Consider the following 20,196-nt stretch of genomic DNA (forward strand, 5'->3'; position numbering starts at 1 on the left):
CTTTATACTCGTATTTACTAATCTAAAAAATACAGTAATGTCTCTTCCGAATTGCGCTGTATTGTCAAACCAATCAGAACAAATAATATATATTTTTTTGTTTGTTTTATGATAAACATATCATAATATACAACCAAATCAAGAATAGTAGCTATCTTATCAGGCACAAGGGTTCCTATTTTCTAAAAAGGTTTAAAGGTGTAAAAAAAGGTACATATATACATCCATCGGCTTACTTTTAATGGAAAAATAATTCAATAAATACTAGTATTTTATTACACCGAATTTTAAAACAAAACATATGCAAATCCTTTATACTCATATTTACTAATCGAAAAAATACAGTAATGTCTCTTCCGAATTGCGCTGTATTGTCAAACCAATCAGAACAAATAATATATATTTTTTTGTTTGTTTTATGATAAACATATCATAATATACAACCAAATCAAGAATAGTAGCTATCTTATCAGGCACAAGGGTTCCTATTTTCTAAAAAGGTTTAAAGGTGTAAAAAAAGGTACATATATACATTCATCGGCTTACTTTTAACGGCTAAATAATTCAATAAATACTAGTATTTTATTACACCGAATTTAAAAACAAAACATATGCAAATCCTTTATACTCATATTTACTAATCGAAAAAATACAGTAATGTCTCTTCCGAATTGCGCTGTATTGTCAAACCAATCAGAACAAATAATATATATTTTTTTGTTTGTTTTATGATAAACATATCATAATATACAACCAAATCAAGAATAGTAGCTATCTTATCAGGCACAAGGGTTCCTATTTTCTAAAAAGGTTTAAAGGTGTAAAAAAAGGTTCATATATACAGGGTGGAGCAAAAGTAATCACCCTCTTGGAAAACGCTATAAATTTTGCAAATGGCGCCAAATCTCAATTCGGTTTTGACATTTGTAAAGTAAACAAATGCAGAATACAAATCGATAAGACATGAATCGGTTTACAAACAATTGAACGAATTTCAAAAACAGTACCAAAGTTTATCATAAAAAAATTACAGCAAAAGAACATCGGGTGATTACTTTTGCCCCACCTGTGTATTGCCAATAATGTAACCAATATTCATTACGATACAAAAACTTCAACACGTGAAATAATTGAGAACAAGAAAACGAAATAATCAAAATCAAATTACAATAGAACTAAAAAATCCACACATGAAATAAAAATAGAAGAAACAAAATACAGTCTTCAGACAGATTTACAAACGTTAGAATGTATTTATTTTATGGAAAAAATATGTGAGTTATGACGTAGTTGTTTTATATTTAAATATATAAATACTCGTATGTAGTTAATAAATATTGGTTGGCTTTTGATAAAGTACTCCGGTACGTGCTAATAACCTTAGAACATCCTTTGTTTAATTCTGTGAACCTGGCAACCCGAATGAAACTTCAAGTCGAGGAGGGCACATGGTTATAAGAATCCTGACATTTAATTACAACATGCAAAAAAGTCTAACCAGTAAACAAAGTGTTTTCGCTAACACTGTCAATTAACAAAGGGATTTACAGTCTAGTGAAAGTGCAGGTTTTCGACCCTTGCCAAACGTGGGATTACCAGACTTTTAGATTGCAAGTTAATCTGACTTAAAAGAAAAAAAAAGCTTTTATCTCTTTTTAATGATATTTTTTGTAAACTGAATACTGCACTGTTCCCAACCGTCTGGAGCCAGTGAGACTATGGTATCCCCAATTGGGATATGTTCTGAGGTTAAATGTAGTGGGAGGGGAAGGAAATGGAGAGGAGGAAGGTGGAGGAGTACCTGGCTATTCAGATCTGGTCACCAAACACGGCTAAAGCCATTTCAAGCAAATTTTCAATTCTGAATGGTGGTCTTACACCAGGGCAAAACTAAGAGAATATCTTCCACTCTGGAACTTACCGGAAGAATAATATATATAATTTTAAATTAATAAATTGTGAAATAACACAAGTTCATCAAATAAGATTTACTTGCGCACGCCGGGATTTGAACCTGCGACCTTAGAATTGTATGCAATAATATATAATATAATTTGTGCCATGATGAAGACACGGTTAACAACAGATATTACATATATATAATTACAACAAGAGAAACTCCATTACTTAAATGCGGAGAAACGGCAGGGGTAGGCAATTAAGTTTGTCGAATATTTTTTGTAGGTACATCACTTTTTGATATTTTTATTTGATAAAAATATATACTATAATTCTTTACATACGCCTAGTAAAACTTGTAAAATAATATATAATAAAAATAAGTATGTTCATAATTTTTATTTACTAGCCCGGAACTGTGAAAAATCGCGGGATATTATAACAATTGTAGGATTTGTGAAGCTGAAAGAATTCACCAAAAAAATATTCGCCTCTTTTAGATTCGATTAGAAATTTGCCTTTCGATTGAACACATTTGTGAAAATGACGATAATTGTCAAAAAATTAAACAAAAGAAATACATGCTTACTAAAAATATAAAATTATTATTTAATGAAATTAGTATGTTTGACGTTGTTTCGTAAATCAATAAATAACTGAATTATAAGAAAAAAATACATTAAGTTTATTAAGGTTAAACGCAACGCTCGTTGTATTCTACGTGTTCACAGATGGCGTTAATTAATTAATTTTGTTTAAATACGCTTTTGCAAGGTATTGCTTTACAGTATTAAGAAAAAATATTTGTTTGCGCCCTCATATACGCAATATGAATATGAATAAATAGTTTTGTCCATATAAAAACTCAATTCTATCGAGAAAGGCATACAAATACAATATTGGATTGAATCATCGGTAAAATATTTGTGTGCCTTTCTCGAAAGAATTAAGTCTTTAACCCTTGAGACGTTGTTGATTTGCACGGATCGAACCTTCTACAAGCTTCCATTTTTTCAAAGACAATAACAAGCACTATTTCGTTCTCTTTCTGACATACAAGAAATAATTAATTTTTAGATGAGAGGAAGAGAGATATATGCATTTTAATAATGTGCGGTCGTTCTGGGACAAATATGGTCTTAGGAGAGTATAATGCGCGCACGGCATTTGGGACTGTTTGGGTCTTAGAAGGTCCCAAGGGTTAAACGAACAAAACTATTGATTCATATTCATATTGCGTATATACGGGCGCAAACAAATGATTTGTCTTAATATTGTAAAGCAATACCTTGCAAAAGCGTATTTAAACAAAATTTATTAATTAACGCCATCTGTGAACACGTAGATTAAAACGAGCGTTGTGTTTAACCTTAAACGCGACGCTCTTTATATTCCAAGTGTTCATAGATGGCGTTAATTATTTTATTTTATTAACATACATTATTTGTAAAGTATTGCTTACAATACTAAGAAAAATTATTTGTTTGTACCCGTAAATACTCAATATGAATTGAATAAACTGTTTTGTCCGTAAAAAACTCGATTCTTTCGTAAAAGGCATAAAAATAAAATATTGAATTGAATCATCGGTACTAATGTATTTGTATGCCTTTCTCGAAAGAATTGAGGATTTAAACGAATAAAAATATTCATTCATATACACGTTGATTATGTACGGGCGCAAAAATATTATTTGTCTTAATATTGTAAAGCAATACCTTGCAAAAAGACTATTTTAACAAAATGAATTAATTAACGCCATCTATGAACTTAAGTGTAAATGTAACGTACGTTACAATCTACGTGAATAAATAGTTTCTGTCCATATAAAACATATTTTTTCATTTTCATAAAATAATTAATTTAACGCCATCTTTGAAGGAGTAGATTATAACGTACGTTACGTTTACCCTCTTATAATAATAAAACAATAAATAAATATAAGGGCTAATATAATTTAAGATTTTCACGGCCAAAAGTATTTTTGTTATTTGTTTTTGGGGTATTATGCCGTGTTGCGCTAACTCCTTCTTTAGCCAACGTTTCGGACAGCATTGCAGTGTCCATCATCAGGGCAGATGTGTTATTTGACTTTTAAATAACACATCTGCCCTGATGATGGACACTGCAATGCTGTCCGAAACGTTGGCTAAAGAAGGAGTTAGCGCAACACGGCATAATACCCCAAAAACAAATAACAAAAATATAAGGGCTGTTAAAAACCTTTTGCAATGTAAGCAGTAGCGCTGTAAAATTTTAAATCTCCTATAAAGCGAATAGTTTGACACGGAAAGTTTCACATGTCGATAAGTTGTATCTTGTTATTTTGCACTTTCTCAGTTAGGAGTTAGTTTGTGAGCAGCGAATAGCAACTTGCCTCCACCTTTATGCTTCAAGCGTCGAACTCTGTGCACCTGAAATGACATATTAAAGCACAGTTATGAAATTTCAGTAAATTGCATAATAGTCCAGGATCCCGATACGAAAAACCCTACGTCATCGAGAACACAGATTAAACTACTTTGTATTGGGAACAGACGTTTAGTAAGCCTTAATGAAGGTGGTCTGCCGGTGCGCCTCCTAGAGGTTTCCTTGCAGTCATAGAAATATTGAACGAATTTTTTCGTAAAAATTACGTCATTAGGTTCATAAACGGGAAGGGTTTCTTACGATAGAGGTCGATTAGTAAATGAAAAAACACAAGTTTGCCGACCGGTAGTCCGGCGCATTCGCAGGCAGCCGGATGAAAATTGGTAAATTTGACGTCATCGTGTACACGAATGAAACCAACGAAAAACTGTAGTCTAGAACTCTAGATAATCCCATTGAAGAATTTATTGGTACGTCGAACAGTATCCTGGCAGTTTTTTGTGAATTATTTTTTATAGTCTTTTTTTTTCAACATCTTTATTACTATTTTTATTTCAACGTGGTTTTAAAACCTAAGATAGCCAAATTAAAAAATAAATAATGTGTTAATGATAATAAATAAAAACATGTTTTGAGTGTTCCGAGTGTTCCAATCAGACGGGCGAGCCTTTCGACGCGAACCAACGGACACGGCCGCGGTGCCCCTCACCGCTGTCAACCTTCAAAGAGGCACACCGGCAGACCAACTTTTGTAAGTCTTACTAAACGTCTATTCTCACTACAAAGTAGTTGCATCTGTGTACTCGATGACGTAGAGTTTGTTGTATTGGGACACAAGACTATATATAATACGAGCAAATAAATAATAACTACATTCAGAAAACAGAACTTTGCAGATGTAGCCCTTATGGAAGAAATTGGTTCTGCTAGTGCGATTGTGAGCATTTTTTCCAAGTCGATAACTATAACACGTAGTTTAAAATAAAACAGGGTAATAAATTTGGCCAGTGGCCAAGTGGTTAGAGGCGTTGTCCCAGCAAAACAGAGATCCCGAGTTCGATTCCCGGTTGAGACCGTTACCTTTTTATTTTCGTTCTGTTTCATGTTTCGTATAGATTTATTAGTATTATCTTCTTCTACGATGAATAATTATAAATGAATTCCAAGATCGAAGGGTAAGGCTCTCGGCTAGCAATCCGGAGGTCGCGAGTTCAAAAATATTAATTAGTGTTACTTCACAACTTATTAAATAGTATAACGTATACTTGCGGTACATTCCAGAGTGGAAGATGCTCTCAATATCGTATTGGTGTAAGACCACCATTCATGATTGAAATGTCACACGAAATGGTGTTTGGTGACACCTTCCTTAGATTCCAGATCTGTCAAGTACTACCTTAACTTCCTCTTCCCCATATCCTTCCGTTCCCCACTACCTTCAGCCTCACAATATACCCCAATTGTTGCTAATATGGTCTCACTGGCTCCGAACGGTTGTGATCAAAAACGAAAAATGTAGAAACATAAATTTTTTAGAAAATAAAAATAACCACCAATACTTTGACGTATTTCTTTAATTGATTTTAGCTATTTTAAGTTTCTAGATCTGAAAAGACACCTCAAAATCTTTTCCCTTCCCTTCCCTATCCTACTTCTTTCTTCAACTTTACTGCATTATTAAATTGGGGTGTCTTAGTTGCACTGGTATGCGATGAAATTCGCTATCCGATTTTGCAACGTAAACGTTTTATTTTGTCTTCTTAATATTTTTTTAGCATTTCATATATTCGGGATATCATGCCATGTCACTTCAACCCTTTTTTAATACATTTAAAATCGTCGCGTGTTCAGGAGAGTTAGACAGCAAAGTAAAGCCCACGGTACAAAAGGTTGAATACCAGACAGACGGCCGAATTATTTTCAATTACAAAGGATCGAAACGAAATGGCAGAGCGTTTGGGTTAAAAATTCGTAAATTTCCCAAACATGATACTGCACTCTGGAATATAATAACACGCCAGCCATTTCACCTTATTAAGACAACCCAACTATGCCATTCCACTGGGTATAAAATATTACAGTTCGTTAATTGCAATTGATGGTAATTACCCCATTTTCAAAATATGTTTGAAAATGTCTAGATGTTAAAGGGAATTCAAGCAGATCTCCAGCTGCTTATTACACGCAAGAGAGAAATCAAACAAGCTATTTGTTTTGCTAAACTTATTCCATTTCAGGGTAAACGAGGTCTTGATATTTTGGTAAGGTAATTTTTAGAAATTACTCGTGTCTAAGTGCGTTGGTTCGTAAGAGGTTTACAGTTTAAATATTGCGCAGGGAGTTTCCATGGCAACACAAAAAAGTGACAACATAACGGACCTTTGAAATTAACTTAATAAACAAAATATATCCTTCACAGAACGCCTAGCAGATATGAAACATGAAAAGTAATTTTTATTGAAGGGAGTGAAAATGTAGGTAAACAATTCTTTATTACATAGAAAAAGTGAATACCGCACAAGAGCCCCAACTGCTCTCGTTCGTTCGGAGCCAGTGAGAATATGCAACCCCAATTGGGGTATGTTGTAGGGTTGAAGTTAATGGGGAGAGGAAGGCGATGGGGAAGAGGAAAGCTGGGGGAGAACCTGGCTATTCAGATTTGGTCACCAAACACGGCTTAAGAAATTTTATGCAATGTGTCAATCATGAATGGTGGTCTTACACCAAGACGATACTGATAGTATATTTCAACGTGGAACGTGTAAACTTATATATTATTTTTTAATTAATAAATTGTGATAAAACACAAATTCATCAAATTAAATTTACTTGCGCAGGCCGGGATGTGAACCCGGATTGCTGGTCGACTACAAAGGCCGTAATAAAAAGTAATTACCACAGTAAACCACCAACAAGGAATAACATCAAAGAATGTTTTATGAGAAACCACGAAATACCACTCAGTTTTAAATTTCAGTGGATTCTATGAAGCTTATTAAGTTGGAAGGTACTTATTTAAGCACAAATAATTACCATTGATTTTGAAAGACAACCAAAACCCGATGTTGAAAATTTGAGAGAAAATTATTTGTACTTCTCAGAACTTCATTATCGGCCATTTCCATCAAAGATTTCATTATTATCTTTCTACTCCGTCGTAATTTTTGATTACTTAACGCAAACGTTGAGAATTTGTATTTATACTCTGGAAATAATTCTTATAATTTTTTTGTAGAGAGTAAGAAATCTTAGATAAGATTTTAAATTAAAAAAAAAACATTATGATCTTTATCAGTAATCTACAACTTCAATTGAAATTTTATTTGAGATCTTCTGTTTTGTAAGTCAAGTACCAGACAATTTATAACTTTTGTCCAAATTTAGAATTTTTAGTACATTAACAAGCTTAACTTACCGTTTTAAGCTGTCCACATCCTTAAATTAAATATACCATTCCTCAGAAAAAGTCTAATTATATCCAATTTTCAATTTATGTCCTAAATCCTGTATCTAAATTTCGCTAATAAACAATTAGTTAATGTTAATTAAGTGTTAATCTCAAGTGACCTACCGGGTAAGTACAGGGTTTTCCAATAAGAGGTGTTATTTTGAATAGCCCGCTATTTCGGTAGATGTTACTTTTAAAGCTATTATTTTTTGACATTTGACAAGTAAAAACTATTCAATTAAAAAAAATGAAACGATACACGCTTCAACAACGCATTCAAATTATTAAAATTCACTTGAGTGAATCAAATGCAAATCATCTTGAGTGATGAGGCCCATTTCCACCTCGGTGGCTTCGTCAACAAGCAAAATTGTCGCATTTGGGGCTCGGAAAACCCAAGAATTATTGTTGAAAAGCCTCTTTATCTTCAACATGTGACTGTTTGGTGCAGTTTATGGTCCGTCGAAGTCATTGGACCTTACTTTTTCGAAAATGAGGCTGGAGCAACAGTTACGGTGAATGGATTGCGCTATCGAGAGATAATTAGTGATTTTTCATGGCCGGAATTGGATAGTATTAATTTGGACAACGTTTACTTTCAACAATACGGCGCTACGTGCTACACAAGCAACGAAATCATTGATCTTTTACGATTAAATATCAAAATAACACCTCTCATTGGAAAACCCTTTATTTGACTGTACATTATCTCCATATATAGTTAGTAATAACGTATATCATTGTAGAAATTTATTATATATTTGTACAGCGCCCTTAAGGTTATTTTGCACAAAAACGGCGATATAAAAGTCCTCCAAATATTATTATTTATTATTAATTCATAATACTTATAATACTTATGAATCAAGTAACTGAAACGGGCGGTCCGTTTGATAGATTCGTATGCTGTCCTTGTTCTACCAGTATTACAATGTAAGATGCTCCGAGGTACTAGTGTTGTTGATCCCTTTGGCACTGGTATATAGTCGGGAAACATGCCAAACGCGCGCCCAACATATGTACACGGTTGACCTTTATCACATGATTACTTGTCGTTTCTACGACTCGTTCTTGAGTTCAACAGATCGGCTGTGGAATGATTTTCCGGCCTCTGTGTTTCCTCCCTCCTACAACGTTCAACATTCACTCCATCCTCTCCTCAAAAAGACCCTCCTCATTGCATCCTTAAATACGACATAGGCCCTTAGGGAAATTATATTAATAATGCTAATCCTCTACAAATCTAAAATTTGGGAGCCACCTCAGGGCTGAAGCCCCACAATTCTTGAATAACCTACTTGATTCTGGCCAAAAGAGGGCGGTCGCTGACCGTGCGGAACACCCGTTCACAGTTGAAGTTGGCTTCATGAGAACGGGTCGTTTCGTTGACTCGTTTTTGTGTAAGTCGTCTCGTCCTTGGGACGAGCTACTGGAATATATTTATCCTCCTTCACATAATTTGGGCCTCTTCAAGACCCGCATTAATAAATCCCTTCATATTGCTCTAAGAATATTTATTTTTAACCTGAAAACTAAAACGTTCGAATTTCAGAAAAGCTAATTATCTGTTTTACTCTTAATGTACAGAGAAAAATGAATATTGCTAATTTACTAAGAATCTCTTCAAATTATTGGTAATTCCGGTTAAAAACGGGATTGCAGGCTTTACGAATGAAAAAAACGTAAAAGTAATATATGGCTGACGGGGTACTGCACTGCACTGCACTTCACTTATAGTATTTCAGATGGCGTGCAATAAAATCTATTTGAGAATATGACCAGGACGCAACATTTGTTTTCGCATGATCTTGAAAAAGATTACCTACAAATATACAATGGAGGTATATTTTTATTTATTTATCGTTTCTTTACATTGTACAATTTTTTAGGTTAGAATTTTTATATAATATCTAACTTTTTTTTAAATTTCGCATGATCACTACTGCTTATAGAGTTATTCGGTAGGTACTACAGAATTAAGAGTACCTACTGTTTGTGTAAAACAGTTCCTCTCAACTCTTCCATCAATGACTAAAACAAGCCCGAAAGGAAAATATTAATACAACCGAGACGAGTGTTGAATGTTTCCTTTTATGAAAATTACACAGAAAGCTGTACCGTCTGCGAACAAACATTCTTTCCAAGTTTTTCCCGGCCTGGGCGTACATCATGTGCATCAAAAGAAACTAATTTAGCCGCTGAGAGGCAAAGAATTTGAATTTAGCATTCCTATGCAGGTTTGCCCGCCTTCGCTTCAGTGGAATCGTGCGCACTTAATAAACTTGTGTGCATAATATTTGTATGCACTCCGGGAGTAATGATAATGCACCACGTACCGTTGGTTCTGGTATGTGCATATTAGAGAAAAAGTACCAGCAAGGGCTGGGGTATCACAAAGCAATCCGAAATACCATGGATTTTGAAAACGTATCCGTTGAATGTATGTGCTATTGTTTTTGCTGGTAGTTTTACATTCAGATTTCACAGAAGATATGGCTAATTCCTGCTCCAGTAAGTTCCTTATATTTCATAGGTCTTAGTATTTTGAAATATTTATTTTATTTTCCACAATAATTATATTTTAATACATTATTTGATAATTTGGGCATCACTGGGTGCTGTATCCGTTCTGAGCCCCCATTTAACAGTTTTGAAAAAGAATGAATAAAAGGATGATATGAAATGAAATAATAAATTAAAAATCAAATAAAAAAGGTCTGAAATAAAATAAAATAAAAATTCTGGTAGCTGGTATTGGCATTGGTTTCACGAGATTAAAAAATCTAAACCAAAATAAATAGAAGGGAAATTTGAATTTGTTTTAATCTTTATAAAAGGGATCTCCGCAAATTTGAGTCTCGTTTCGATTCGTAGAATAATGTTTTTGGATTGAAACGAATTGGTCTAAACACACAAAATGTATTTTATTTGTGAGATAACAGATAGCCCGGTGGATAGGACACTCGGCTGGCATTAGATGGTTCGAGATCAAATCTTAATTCGTTCTAAATTATTCCTTTTTCATGAATGTTGTAAAGCAATGATTAGATAACATTTTAAATTTTTCGTTTGGTAAAAAGAATGGAACGTCATAAATAACGGGGATGGTACTCACCCACTCTTTACTTCATCTAAAATCAACCGCCGTCTCATTCTTTGGCTTTAAACACATCATGTATTACATAATCTTACTCGGGAGAGGGGGAAAGATCAGTTGGGGAACTGCCGCGGAATATCATTCTTTTGTACGCGGTCTGTCACTTTGACAGATGACAGCCGTATATACAGCGCTCCGTAAATTGTTCTGACCCATTCTCCTGCCGTAGGAAGAAAGAGGGGGCGCATAATTTTCAAATATAGCCTGGCTAGCAGATCACAGCGCATATCTTCGCCACGCCCACACTTATAACACATATTTTTAGGTGTGACAGGTCTGTATGGGATTGTATGGCGAGCAATATGGAGTTATATAAAACGCTTTGAACTTATAGCTTAATCTGTCACCCCTTTTATGGATGTATTTCGCTAATCATTCCTTGTTTTCAGAGATGCCCCGGACTTTTTCTTCCACCCGCTTGCGCATCATAATATACTATCTTCCCCTTTCTCCATCCATCCGATCTAAATGTTCAAACCATTTAACCAGGGTTAATTATATCGTCGACTTAAAATGATTACTCTGGGGAGAAAATATTGCAAAACGCGGAAAATGTATCCCTTATTTATGTTATTGATTTAAAAAAAAGAAAACTGCCCCTATTTAAATCTGCCACATTCTTACAGAGTTTGATATTCATATTTTTAGTCTAGAGTGGACAGGTATTCATAAAAAAAAGTGTTGCAGGGTAAACATATAAAAAATTTTTTTTAAAGAAATAGATAATACTAATAGATCTAAACAAAAAACGAAATAGAAGAAGCCACAGTAAAAATAAAAAGGTCAACTGGGAAATGTACCCAGAATCTCTGTCTTACCGGGACAACGCCTCTAACCACTCGGCCATTGGGACCTAGATCTCATTCAAATCAGAATTAACAATACTATCTTGCAAATATTTTTTCCCATATTTTTGAATTATTACAATTTTCTAAAGCATCGGTTTGTAAAACGGAGAAAACTTAACGATATAAAATCTTGCAAATTTAAAAACGGGACTGCAGACCTTTAATTAATGAATTGACAGGTTTGTTAACAAACTAAAAAAAACAACACAAATGTCCTATAGTGATTTCGGAAAACGTGCTCATACAAATTCTAATATTTTCGTGCTTCGTCATTAAATTCAATAGGATCAACGCAGCTGCATGAAGATATGATTCGATATATTCTGAATGTACTGTTAGTTTCTTAAGAAATAGCCTGCCATGACGTTTTTAACAGCATTTTACATTGATATGTTTAACTTTCAAAAGATATTAAACGAAAAGTTGTTCAAATAAAAATTTGATTAAAACACGTTTATGTTTAGCTAGTAGGCCACCCTTAATGCATCCGAATTCATTTCCCGCCCCTACGCTATGTAGTTCTTACAGCCGGCCTCAGCCCTGAGTCTACTGAGCAGTCCCCCACAGCCACTCTGGAGGCTTTCAACTGGAAGTGTACACACTGTAAACTGTACACTGTACACAGGCCCACGGTATGATATTTACTTACAGCGATATGTTTTTAATTACAGCGGGCAGTGCTGGATTAAGTCCGGGCTTCCATTCAACCCCTACCTACCATCCCCGCTACTCGGTCAAGACAAATGGCCGGACCGGTGTACTATGATTCAAGGAATGGGATAACTTTATGCAGATGAAATTAGCGGTTTTTTGTTTTGAGATGTAAGACCATTCAAAGATTATTTAATTACATAATTTTATGACATCGTTAAAAATATTTGCAGAATGTAAGCAAGTTTAATTGTAAAGCTAAAATGAAGAACACTTAGGTATTTAGGAAAAAGAGTTCATGTGAACCACCTGTATGTACCACTCATATAAACGGATACTTCCTCGAAGTGTTTATATCTAGTCTAAGTGTTTGGGATCTATTCTACACGGATTTAAAAGAAAAATATTGTGGAAGATTTCAATAAGATTTTTCTCAAGACCTCGGCCGCAAACACACCAATGGAATTCATTATCTGTTCAAGAATGAATTTTTGATAATTTTTTTATCAATTTTACCTGAAGTAGGGATAAATGGAGCTTACTTCAAGCATGCGTTTATGTTACCAACTTACTTATATCGGTTTATATCTTCAGTGGACGATATGGAGGCATTTTAGCCGGAAAAATCAGACACAACACAACACAGTGTCAATTCTTTATCTTTGCAAATGTGACATTTAAGAAAAATTGTTTCTAATTTCATTTTAAATAACTTAAAAATGACGTTATTCTCTAGTATCACTAAGGAAGAAGCGATATTGGGGCGGGTAATATGCTTTTAGATACGATATAATTTGCCGATCCAGTGTGTCTTTTTCGTGATTTTTTTCAATTTGCCGTTGTCATTTTTTTGAGACTCATACCAGGACGAAAATGAGATTGTCTTTCACTCCGAAATATAGTACAAAAAATAAATTTATAATATTACCACAATATCAAAAAAACGCTCACCTATATAAATTGAACCTTCATTCATTTTAATCTCACAAAGTCCTGGCGTACAGCCAAGTAACTTATGAATCTGCTTCAAAGGTCATCGGTTGTTTATAGAGATTAGATCCTGAGATCACATAGTTACCTTCACATCTTATTACATAACAGGTGGACGATATTATATGAGTAGGTTTTGCGAGCGAAACTTCAGAATCCGAGGGAAACCTTCAGCAAGTTGTAGCTAAGTAGACTTGTTGCAATAGAAATTTGATGTACGACCGGGTGAGAAGCGATGATAAGGAAATACTGCAAAGTAGCGGGAAAAATTATAGAAAAATGTTGCAAGAGAGAAAATTTTATCTTAGAATAAATTTCTGACAAAAACATTGTAAAACAGATGTTATACACGGTGAATTATTGAACATTTGAACAAATTCTAAATCTTTCTCCTTTAGAAGACCGTCGGAAAAAATCTGATCTCATTTGTTTCTTTAAAATTATCAACAATTTTATTGACTCACCTACATTACTAGAACTCATCTCATTCAATATACCTTCTCGTAGACTCAGAAATAAAGAACTGCTCTTCCTCAATCAACACTCGACTAATTATGCTTATAACTCACCATTGTCCAGAATATGTAGAATGGTCAACTCACGTCAAGGCCTTGATTTTTTTGGTATACCTAAGTCAGAATGTTTTTTGTCGCTCACTATGTAATTGAGAATATTTTGTATCACTTTATTTTTAGCAAAGTCTTGGCTAGACTTGACACTTCTATTTCATTTCTATTTCCTTATGTTTTCCCTAATTGTCTCTGCTTTTATATACCATCCTTTACTCTTGCATTGTAAATTGTCCTAAATTTTGTGTCGTTTTGTAATATATTGAACGTAAGTCCGTTTATTAATAAATAAATAAATATTATTTTATAATAGGAAATAATGTGAAGAAATTTAATCATGTCAGACTTGAAAGAGTTGAAGACAAACTGGAGACGTGGTACGATAGAGTTGCTTTAAGACTAGCCATGATGAGAGTCAGTATATTACAGACAGATTACAGTAAGATTAAGATGTAATAAGTGTTTTCACCTTAAAAGGTTTTAGTCGAAAAAAGTATGATTTTTTTTATCAAAACGCTTTGGTAATATTTATATGGTGAAGTCGAGCGGAAATGTTATTTCTTCAATAATCTTTTAGAAAGCTAAACAAGCAAACTATTAAAAAATATAATACTCGTCAATTAAAAACGAATAAAGGGCGCAAAATAAAAGGTTATCCAACTAATCCGAGGCCGAATATAAAAGGCAAGATAAGCAAGAGGCATTATAAATCTTTTAATGTAAATGATTAAAAATTTACCTAATCTGGTTGGTTTATGAACAGATTTTCAAATAAATCGATGGAAAAGGGAAAATTTTACACGCGTTAAAATATGTTAAGCCAGTTTGTGACTAAGCAGCGTTGTTCCGTGTTCGCTAGTGGCGCTTTCAATGGATTATTGGATTTGTGATTAATGACAAAAATCCGATTTAGTTTATCAAAAGAGGATGCTGATTTTAATCCGAAAATCTTCATGTACTTATATTTCGCTAAAGCTAAATAATAGAAGATTCACGAGATTCAAAGACATGTGGGTTATACCCAAGGGTTTAACCACTTTGTCGCCATGCAAACGAATCTGAATAGGTAACAACTTTGCTCACAAATTGTACAGGAAAGCGATTGAAAGACGCTTTTCTAACTATCTTCTTTGTAAATGCTGAAAGCTGATTATATATGAACGTAATTAATAGGCCTTCAATCTAGTTGGCAATTCAAAATACGTAATTCATTGAATTTCAGTGCAAATGTACAATACTTCTACGTTCTGTCTGTGAAACGTATAGAATAAAGCAGTTGAAATCCAAGTAAATTAAAAATAAATGTATGTACATTAGAATAATGTTAAAGAGACTCTTGCTTATGCAGTGGCGTATTGTATTGTATGACAACTCCGAGTTTCAAAGGGACTGCGGGGGGGGGGAGGGGTGTACCAAACTATTCTCAACCTATTTTAACCACATAAATAGGTACAATCAAAGAGACCCTAAAATAAAGTCGGAGTCTTAACGACGATATAAAGTCGTGTAAAAAAAATAATCAGCACGTGGACCAGATATGGTCGAATTTGCTCTAGCAGGCTTAGAAAACTGATCTTTCCTTGGAGTTTATTTTAATTATTTCTGATGAACATGTTAATAAAATCTCAGATTTTTCTAGAGGAATCCCTCAGGGAGATACTAATTGATAAATTATTATTGATTGATGAAAGTAGATGATGTAGAAAAAATAAAATCTGGTGATTGATGGTAAGATACTGTTTTTATTAATCTTAAATATAAATAACTTACATTCGTAGGTATCGGTCTAAGAAAAAAATTATCGTTAAGAATTCTTCAGAATTTATTAAAATTTGAGCCTTGAGCGAACCACCGTTATTAGAGTAAGATTTGCTATGCGTACTTATATATTTGCCGTCGCGTAGTTTCAAACTCACGATCACTGAGATCAGAGTCAAGAATTTGTTCGCTGCCCTATTGCGCGATTTCAATCTCGAAGATGCAGATGCAGCTTTAAAAATGTATTACATGTGAATACTGTAAAGTTTAGCAACAACTCGTTAACTGCCCGGAACCAGTGGGGTTATGGCATTCTCAATTTTGTAGTGGCGTTTTGATAAACTTTGCTTCGTACCCAATATCTTTAGCCATTTGAGAGAAACAAACCAGTCCAAGATGTTATACTATACTGCCGGAGTAATTAAAAACACAGTGACTTCCTTGAGAGTTTCAAGGAATACACTTTTTTTACCATGGCACTGTATACTCTTGACTAGCAAGCCAAAGGCTGTGGGTTCAAATCCAGGCGTGCGCAATTAAATTCTATGCGATTAATTTGTGTTATTTCACAATTTAATCCTTCAAAATAATATATAGTATACTTGCGGCACGTTTCGGAGTGGAAGATACTCTCAGTATCGACCACCATTCGGAATTGAAACATTGATTGAAATGACTTTGGCCATACTTGGTGACCAGATCTGAATAGCCAGGTACTTCCCCAACGTCATCTTCCCCATCTCCTTTTCAACCCTACTACCCTCAGCCTCACAACATACACCAATTGGGGATGCGATAGTCTCACTGGCCCTAGATGTTTGGGAGCAGTCGTGACTCTTGTACGGTAGACAAAAGGTACTGAGGTCGTCGCTGCGTGTTTTTGCAATCTGATAATATTTATGTACGAGTATGAAGTTAATAAAATATAAATAGTTATTATGCTGTAACTCGGTATTCCCCACAATACAAGTGGATAAATAATCCATTTGATTGTTTTATTTACTTTGTGTAGTGTTTTTTTAAACATAAACCCCATACAAGAGGCCCTGAGGAATACAATTTCCCTCAGGGCCAATATCATCTTAAGGGATGCTGTGTGGAGGGTTTTTTTAAGGAAAGCTGTGTGATTGTCTTATTATACGAGTATAGCAAGGCAATTACTTAAAAAGGTAACACCAATTCTTTACCTAGGTGTTCTGTTTGACAGTATACTTACATTTGAGACGCAAATTGATATGATTGTGAAGAAAGACGAAGAGAAGGTTATGATTCTTATTCCGTGTTGGAAAAGAATTTAATATAATATTTAGAAAGCTCATTGAAGCCATCCAAATAAAATTTGTTCATCAATTAAATTTTAAGATAAATCTTGGTAATCTTGACATAGTAAGCTTGATGGGCTATTATGGACTAAAACCATTAAAAACTAGAAGAATATATCTCCATAAATTATCAATGGCTTTATTGATTATTCGCCCTTTTTGGCTGAGATTAATTTTATCGTCCCAAGCTCGAGAACTAAAGACAAATCAATTTTTCATTTTTATAAATGCTATATTCTAACAGACAAAACTCTTTTATGATCAGAGCGTGTTACTTATTTAATACAAATTTTAATGATATTGACATATTTTCTGTATAATTTTTAATAACATACTCCATGTTATCATGTTGCTGCTATGAATCCTGTTCAGTTTTAAACCATTCATTTTATAAACATTTGTTCAGTTTAGATGTGGGTATATATATATTAGTAATTATTGCTGACAGTAGTGTAGGGAGAGTAATTAGTTTTTATACATTGTCATTTATTTGTGTTTTCACATCTTATTTTACTATTTATCTAATATTTACAAATTTGAATTTTTATTAACTTTTTAGCTCACGGGTACTGGACTCTTAGATTTTTGTTATAATTTATTTATTTATTTAACGCCCAGAGAGCTTTTACATGTAGGTGGTACAATTTAAATGACAGTTTTGAAACATAAGAAAGAAATAATAATAATAAAATTACATTAAAAAATAATATATGCAAGAAACAAAATTAAAAATAACAAAAACATAAATTAAAAAATACAGCGATTTGACTGGTTTACAAAAATATAACTTCCATTTAGGAATAGTGTTGAAATAAGTCTTTTACGTAATCCACAAAATTCGCAAAGTAAATATTAAATATATCGACATCACCTAAGTATTGGTTTCCCATAGTGTGAAACCGTTGTATTGGGGAGTTCGCAATTTAATTGCGCTTATGTGTGTTGCAGTGGAATAGTATATTTTGTCGTGTTGTTATTGTAGGTATTCGTAAGTTTATGAGTTGCAGAAGTTCGCAACAGTCGAATTTAGAGTTTAGAATCTTGATAAAGTCGTTTATTTGATGTTTATGTGTAAATCTGTCATGAGATTTTATTGTACTGTTCATAAGTTTATTATTTATAGATATTAAAAGGTCTGTCATCTCCTAAATAAATAAATAATTAAAAACACTGCCTATTAAATAATGTTTTTATGTGCATCATCAGATCTACTGGATTACAATCAAATGAAAACTAAATACATTGATTGGGCCTGTTGGCTTGACGGTGATTTCCCGTTGATTTAGTGAATAAAAGATTAATCAATCTAAAGATTTTTATTTTGCATTTAGGGTTCAAATCCTGGCGTAAATAAATAAATAGGTAAAGTAAGTAAGTAAATGTTATATGATTACTTTGAGTTATTACACAATCATTCATTAAAAAAATATTTATTTTGTTGGTGGCACGTTGGTGGAAGGTTGCTTTTCGGATCTCGTTACCAAACAAGGCTAAAGCCATTTCAAACAACGTTTCATTTCTGAATGGTTACCTTTCACCAGGGCAAATACTGAAATATTTTTAACTATTTTGCGGTACTCGCATAAAAAAAGTATTTTGGTGAATGCGAGGGATCTTCAGTGTGTATTTTCAGTACTTTACAGTCTGTATGACAGATTTATGTTGTAGTTTGGAATAAAGTCATAAAGGTGGTGTATGTTTTATACAATTAAAAAACAACCGTGTGTATGCACCTTCTAATAAAATAACGTTGTGTAAACATATTTTAATAGCCATAAAAGTTAGAGACACTGTTTACACAGCGGAACACGGTAGTTTAATCGTTGTATAAATTTGAAATTTCCCATCGAATTTCGGAATATTTCCAAGATGTATTAAATATGTTTTAATTCTGTGTGTTTATTTCTTCTCCTTAAAGATGTCGCTTAAACAAGTACCAACCATTTTTGGAAACTAGATAATATTATTTTTTAGTTTCGTGTATTTGAAATGTACTTTAATAGGAAGCTACAAGCCAAAAAGGTGTATATTCTTGGTATACCTTATGTTGTAGGTAATGGGCATTAAAATCGCTTGACAAACGGAGTGTAAAAACGTACGATATCAAGCACAAAACTGGTTTTTATTTATTTTGTAAATAATTTTATAAGAAAGCAAAAAAGTGAATCAAGTGAAACTGTCACAGATAATCTTAGTTATAATACTGTATTTTATTTTTTAAAGTTGTTTCCTTTACGCGATCGTACATTTCTATTGAATAAATGTTTTTTTTAGTCGTTCACATTTATATTTTTTATTGAGTAATTTATTTTTTTATTTGTATTCTACTCAAGCGAAACGATAGAAAAACCTTCAATTTATCTAAAGCATATTTTTTGGTATTCATAATGTACACCGTTTACTCGTTATAAAGATTAATCAAAATAGTGATTTAGCATAAAGCTTCGCCTTAAAATTTATAAATTGGCATATTTTAGTAAAAATTAATTGAAATCGACACATTGGATTCATTGTTAGCAATATAAAAATAGATTTTTTGGATTTTTATTTACCTATACATGCAAGAGGAATTTATGCTATTAAAAATCATCAAGTTCATAGAATTCTTGTTAAAATCACGCTGTAACAGTCAATTTACAAATAATTTGTCGGAAACAACATTGAGTGTCACTCAGACAAAATGCAACATCGCCAGCTCTTTCGCAGCCAGTTAAATACATTTATTATTAGTAAGAGTTCCAAGCATAAATTTTACAGTGTTTTCACAATGTGCAACTAAAACACCGGTTAGGAAGTGTTTTTTTTTGTTAGTAACACTGTTAATATGTAAAGTATTTGATAAAGTAAAAACTTAAATCAAAGTTTCTTATGAACCTAGAGTATGTCCCATATCCATGGTCCTTATGCTATTAAAGGTATTATAAATGTACACATTTGCCTTTCTGATAAAGGGTTGAAGATCGTCCCGAGGAGAATATTCTGCGAGGTGAAACGTTAAGGACACGAGACACGGGTGTGATATATTAAGAACCCCTGGGCAGTGAACAGTGGACATCTGGCCAGGTGGGCACTGGGCGGCACCGGGTAAGCGATTCGGGCATCACAGAGTGTGCCAGGATTGAAAGGGTTAATCCAGGTAAGTATGTTAGATACTCTGGATAAAATCTAGAAAAAAACAACGAAA

The sequence above is a fragment of the Hesperophylax consimilis genome, chromosome 3 (assembly GCF_061612785.1).
Source record: "Hesperophylax consimilis isolate HC1 chromosome 3, BYU_Hcon_1.0, whole genome shotgun sequence".
Classification (NCBI taxonomy): domain Eukaryota; kingdom Metazoa; phylum Arthropoda; class Insecta; order Trichoptera; family Limnephilidae; genus Hesperophylax; species Hesperophylax consimilis.